The sequence below is a fragment of the Sinocyclocheilus grahami genome, unplaced genomic scaffold, assembly GCF_001515645.1.
Source record: "Sinocyclocheilus grahami isolate Dianchi unplaced genomic scaffold, SAMN03320097.WGS_v1.1 scaffold190.1, whole genome shotgun sequence".
NCBI classification, from domain to species: domain Eukaryota; kingdom Metazoa; phylum Chordata; class Actinopteri; order Cypriniformes; family Cyprinidae; genus Sinocyclocheilus; species Sinocyclocheilus grahami.
Genome location: NW_015505369.1, coordinates 1087960 through 1095128, shown reverse-complemented (window position 1 = coordinate 1095128; position 7169 = coordinate 1087960).

Here is a 7169-nt window from a genome sequence, read left to right as displayed (position 1 = left end):
AAAATAATTACAGCACAACTCTTTTCAGCATTGATAATAATAATAAATGTTTCTTGAGCAGCAAGTCAGCATATTAGGATGATTTCTGAAGGATCATGTGACACTGAAGACTGGAGTAATGATGCTGAAAATAGAATTAAAATAGAAAACACTTTTTAAAATTGTAATAGTATTTCACAGTATGACTTGTTTTTACTTTACTTTTGATCGAATAAATGTAGCTTTGGCGAACAGCCTTCTTTCAAAAACATTAAACCCAAGCATAATTTGGCTCTCTGTACAATACATTTGTGTTAAAATGAGTGCAATATGACCTCATCTATCCATGACTTTGTGCCAAACCATAGGGACAATTGCTGCAGAAATGAGGGCACACTGGGCTAATGAAGGGGTGTGAAGGGAACAAACTGCCCCTACGCTTCAATGGCATTAAAAGACCTCCATCCTCCAACCTCTAATGATCTGTGTGCATCCCTAACAAACAGAGCTGCAGCAGATTTTGTTGTCAGGATTTTGACTGCCTCATCATTCGTGACATTTCAGACAGTTTGTTAGCATCTCTTGTGAACTCATACAATTATAATGATAGAGTAAACTGATGAGCTGCCTTCATTAAAGGAATACGGGGTTGTGAACATAAATGTAATTCAGTTTTGATTTCTTCATCACTTATTTCAGTTGTTCGTGTGTCTTACAGCTTTCTGTCACAGAGGAGGCAAAATCTACGGTTGGTATGAATAAATCTGAATTTATGGATTGTGCCGTCACATAGCGAAATTTCACAGGCTCAAAAGGTCCACTGTCTTTTGCCAATCCACTTTTTAAAGACACACTATACAACTTCTTTTGTTCAAAAGAATTGAGATTTATACTTGCAATTACAAGATAAAAAAGGCGCAATATTTTTTTTTTCATGGTTAAAAAAATAAATCAGAATTGCAAGATGTCAGAATAATTATTATTTTTTTAAGTTTATATATTAAGTTTACATCAACTGTGAAGATAAAAAGTCGCAAATTATCAATTTTTTTAAAATTCCATGGCAGGATCCCATTGGTATTACTGGTTTTTGCCAATGAAATTTCACAGATTTTATCACAGAATTTGACTTTAGTTCAAACAAATAATAAAATGTACATCCTCACTACTATTTGTTTGCTGAAATTACTTTCATACATGCGCCCCTTATACTAACGTTTTTTCACTTCACTTTGAGTGTTTCTCTCAACTTAATGAAGTCAGTGTTGCATTGGAGTAATGTTTGAATGTTGCCAGAGTCAGATTTACATGTTTGCTGTGGATTGTTTTCATGCCTTCCACATTATATGTACTTAGTACAGAAGTGTCCATTAAAATCTGAGCATGATTGTCTATGCATGTTTATCTATTCAGAAACTGATGACCAGCTGGCCTTTGCACTACGGCCGCTGTAGTCCGGACCTGACACCTCCTGCTCCACCACATCAGTCCAGGTTGTTTTTATCACTTATTAATTAAATGAAACTGAATAGTAATCCATTTTTTGTTAGCAACCTTGAATTTGTATCATCAGCTACCAGCACAGTATATCCACTTGTATGTTAACTGTAGGTTTGTCCAAACCACTACCCTAAGTATGAGCAATAAACAGCGATGGAGTACATTGATTTAGATTTGTGAGCAAACAAGAACGACACAGCACTGTCCTTCAGGAGCTGTTTCTGATCTTACCCACCTTCACTCGGCAGCAGAGACCAAAGGCCGGCGCTTTATAATTAAAGTGCACAGGATTATCTGTGTCTGAGGCTCAGAACACATCACGGGAATGCCCTGTCAAACATTAAACACAGAAATGCAAGAACACTCCACTTCAAATGATTGCTCACTGGCCTGGAACTAAAGGGGTTAAGGCTAATCCGCTCAGAGTTTAACTGCTATCAATGTCCTGCGAGGAAATGTAAGTGGAATGAAGTCAGGAGGTTTTGAACAGGAGGAGGCTGACTTAATGTTCAGGTTAGTTGACATGCGTGTGTCTCCATCATTTTGTAGTGCAGTGAATGAGGTGTGTGTGTGTGTTTACTGGCAACATAATGTGGACATGGTGCAGCTTACAAAGGACAGGACTGACCTGTAAAGTGACCAAGCATAGTTTATTCTTTGTATTTATGTGCTGGTTCGATGTGAGTAAATATGAAATAGACACTATAATAAAAGTCAGGTGTGCAAAATAAGAGGTAACTCAAATCATGATTTAGTTAAGAAGCAAACCAACATGAGATAAGTTTGGAAGCCGGTTTCCAGTATGGGATAAAAAAAATAAAAAAGGAAATTGACTTTTTAATTCACAATTCTAAAAAATGTCAGGATTGCGATACATAAACTCTGAAATTTGACCTTTTCTTCTCACAATTCCTCAATTTTCTCAAAATTCTCACAATATTTGGCAATACTGACTCTTTTCTCAGAATTCTGAGTTTACATCTCACAATTCTGACTTTTGAGAAAAAAGTTTTTTTCCCCTCTGTATTTTTTTATTTTATTTAATTTTTTACACCTCACAATTATCACTTTTTCCTCTAAATTCTGTTTTCCCCCCACCATATAAACACACAATTTTCTCAAAATTACCACAATTCATTTTTTTCCCCCCTCCACGTAATAAAAAAAGGATAACTGTGACATTTTATCTCGCAATTCTGACTTTGTCTTTCGATACTGTCTTTATATCTCACAGTTCTGAAGACGTCCGAATTGTTCTTTGAAAAAAAAGACATCTCAAGTAAATGTAGCTTGATTTTTTTACAGCAAAATTATTTTTTTTTACAGCATGCAATGTCGGACATGTCTTTGGTGACTGTCTTGTAACAAAATATAAATGCTTCTATCCATAAGGATTCATTGATTCTAAATCCTTCATTGTTTTTGAGCGAGAGAAATAAGCAGCTCTGATTAGTAGCTCTGAATTAGCTCTAAAGCTACATCTTGTGGAAGAACATTGTTTTGGTTGTGCTTCGGTTTTTCAAGCCATATTCATCCGTGCAGATTTCTTTCTATTTTTACAACCAGTGATTCCCAGGTGTTTGCCATTTTGTTTGAATGATGCATGATCAGTTTTTCTCGTAGTAGTTGTAGTGCAGTGTTTCTCAACCCTGGTCCTGGGCGCCCCCCAGCACTGCACATTTTGTGTGTCTCTCTAATCAAACACACCTGATTCAACTCATTAAAAGAAACTCCAGGACTTGAAATGGGTGTCAGATAAGGGAGACATACAAAATGTGCAGTGTTGGGGGGCGCTCAGGAACAGGGTTGAGAAACACTGTTGTAGTGTAACCAAATTCTTCTTGAAAATTGTATCTGGACTGTCGAGTTGCCAAATTGATTTTTATAGCGCTTTTCACTATACACATTGTTTCAAAGCAGCTTTACAGAAAATCACGATGATAATATCTAAATATCTCCATGTCTGTCTGTATTAGAGCTGGGCGATAATATAGTTAACGACGACACAAGCAATGCAGCAGTTGTGATTTACTATGCAAGAATACTGTATGTTTGCGGATAAAGTCGGACATACTATTGTATCCAACTTTATACATAGAGCTTGGTTACTGCTACTGTTTTCAGGTAGAGTTCAATAGAATCACTGATTGTCAAATTCAATTAGATCTGGATCATTGTCTTAAGTCGGCCCGGAAAGTTCTGTCAGCCTCTGGCGTAATAGCTTTATTCCCACAATGCCCTGAAAAGGCCTTGTCCATTGCACTCTCTCTTTCTTCTGTGTGTCTGGCCTAGATTCCTTTATCTTGGAGAAAAGCAGAGGAGAGGGGAATGCTGTAGGTGTTTGGACCCCTCCTTTCCCCCATCATCCTCTCCCTCCTCAGGGAATGAAGCCCCATCTGCTACCCAGTGTGTCTTGTGAGGAAACGGGGGAAAGGAGGCTGTTTCTGGGCCGCTTTGGAGCTCCCTTCATACACAGGCAGCAGATGGAATCATTCCCTAGTTCATGTTTTACTTTCAATGCCTTAACTTGTTAGGCTTGGTAGACAAAGAGCAAGAGAACACCACCTTGGATAATTCGCTATGCCAATCTACATCTTCAATTGCTATTGTTGTTCACATTAACAGATTGGTTGACTCTCTTACATCTACACATAAATGATGAGACTTTATAGGATTAAAAAATATATATATATATTTTTTTAAAGTAAACATAAGAATTTTTTTTTTTTTTTAATATTTTTAGTAATATTTCAAGATGAATACCTACTAGACTGAAGCAGCTTTTTTGATTATCCATACTTCATTTACCTCAGGAAAAAAAACATATTCGGTGGCCATTAACTGAAAAAATTGCATTTTGCTAAATATGCACCATATAACATATTCATTATAATTTTTTTACTGTTCTTCAATTTTAGTTTGTTTGAAAAAATCCGTCAAGTTTTTACGACAGCCACCATTTCAAGAAATGAATTGCAGTAGAAATATAATTATGTAAATGTAAAGTTAGTATTATAACTTTATTATTATCAAAAGTTAATTTTAGTGTTTGTATACAGATCAGTTCATTTTAACCTTCAATATTATAGTAATGTAATACCAACTGACTCCCGTGTATATTTTACAGCGTTAGTTGAGAGATTTTTCTTTCCTTGGAAAAAAATTGCCATGTGCTGTACCCGATACATATCCAAAATAATCGATATCGAATTGAGTCGAAGTGGAATCGAATCCAATCGCAAGCTTGTGAATCAGAATCAAATCGAATCGTGAAATCTGTGTCAATACCCAGCCATAGTGTTAATCATAGGCAGACAGATGGAAAATTGAATCAAATGATTGACTTCCAGCCTGTTGCTATTCCTCACATGATTAACCGTGTTGTTTCCGACAACTGCTCAGGCTAAAAGCTGGAGTGTGTCTAGAGGCATGATAGTTATGATCTTATCATGTATCTCATTTTGATCCTTTGGTGATCCATTTTTGTGGCCAGACATGACGTTTTCTTCCTCTACTAATGGCTAAATGCTCACAGGATCTAATTAAGGGTGGTTTTCTGAAAGGATTATCAGATTTCAGAAAAGGTGAAAATTTGGGTTTTTAACCAGTCTGCTGTGTCCCGTTTATTTGCACATCACTACATGTATTTGTTGTGAGGAATGACTGTTTCAGACTGTCGTTCTTAGCTCTTCAGCTCTTTCACAGATGCCCTCTAATTATCCAAACATAATGGGAGTGTTTCAAACCCAAAATAGTTCTAAGAGGGGCCAATTACATGGTGTTACGAGCCAGATTTTCACTGAAAATGTGATTGGGTGTGCTGGTTTAGAAACGTATTCAGTGTATTTTCACTAGAAGTGTAAGAGCTACATTCAGGATTTCAAACTACAGTATGAGAAACAACTTGATGCTGAGATTCAATGCTGTTTATTCACCTAAAAAGGAAAAATCTGTCATAATTTACTCACCCTCATGATGTTTTAAACCTGTAAGAATTTCTCTTTTCTGTGGAATACAAAAGAAGATATTTTGAGGCGGAGTAAATAAAGTAGGGATGACTGTATTTATAGCACTGTATTTTATGTCATAGAATAAAACATGAATTAACTTGGGAACAATGGAACCAGAAGTTCCAGCATTTCTGTGTTTTGGCCTGCAAAAATACCTTTCAGCACTGTAGGGTTTTCATTTTTGGGTGAACTACCCAGTGGGCAATTGATGTTGAAAAGACATCAAATTGACTTAAATATGCAAATCAAACTGACGTTGATTTGACTTAAAGGGGTCATATGATGCTGCTAAAAAGAACATTAGTTTGTGTAATGAAATGTGTTTATGCGGTTTAAGGTTCAAAAAACATTATTTTCCACATACTGTACATTATTGTTTCTCCTCTATGCCCCGCCTTTCTGAAACTTTTTACAAAGCTCATCGGTCTGAAAAAGCGAGGTGTGCTCTGATTGGTCAGCTATCCAGTGCGTTGTGATTGGCCAAATTCCTCAAGCGTGTGACGGAAATGTTACGTCCCTTACCATATTGTGATGCCTGCGGCAACCACGTGACGACCCCGGGCTGGACTCCGCTTCATCCACGGTGAAAGCCGATCCGGCGATCCACAGCGCAAAGTTGTAGTATTTCCTCAGCAACCAGCACGAATCAGCTCCAGGCATGATGAAGCAGATATCGTCCTCTTTTGGAAGGCCAAACAAAGTAGTTTCGCTTTCACAACGAAACACACAGTGCCTTCATGACATGGCGGCAACAATACTACAGCGAGAATAAAAGTTATGCCGCCTTTCTTTGCGTGAACATTTGAGCGGCGTTATGCAAATCTTCCCACATAGTGATGTAGACATGTGGGGGCGTGGCTGACTCTTAACTTTCATAAAGAATATCTCTTTGGATTTGAGACTTTAGTCTTTGCAACTTTACAGATCTTATTTATGTACCAAGAGCTTGTAACACTCCAAAGAGAAAGGACAAATTGAAATCGCATCATATGACCCCTTTAATTTAATGATATTGGCTTACATATACATTAAACCAATTTCAGTCTGGGATTAACTTCCTATTTTCACCCAATTACCACACTGGAAGAAATTGCCATCCAAACTACATTTAAAATGGTTACAGCATCTTGCTCAAGTCTTGACATCAAATTGATATCAAGGTGCCCGCTGGGTATGCCTTTGTTTTTCTTGAATAGCTGGACAGATCAGTAGTGCAGAGAATGAACTGCAGGATGGGATCGCATTAAAGGAAAACACTGCCACTGTGTGGCTGAATATTCTCAAACAACCATTATGTAAGGAATCCGAAGGGTTACATTGCTTTCTCTACATTCTTCTTCATAGATCTGCACTTATTCAATTGAGCATTGATTGTGCTTATTCTGTTATATAAGATCTTAAGTACACACCAACACATCTGTCATCAAATGTAGTAAATGTTTACTGTGAAATGATACAAAATGGAAACGCATATTCTCAACATATCAAAGAGTACAAAAATACTCATTTGACAACAGCTGTAATATTCATATCCATGTGAGCAGAGGTCAATCTGTAAATAAACAAATCAGAAGTGTACTTGCATTTTTTTTAAATCTACAATTACCACTCTTAAGCAATGTCTAGAACCTTATATTGCACAAAAAGGCTAACTTTGACAAACTCTAGGTGTAAAAAAAA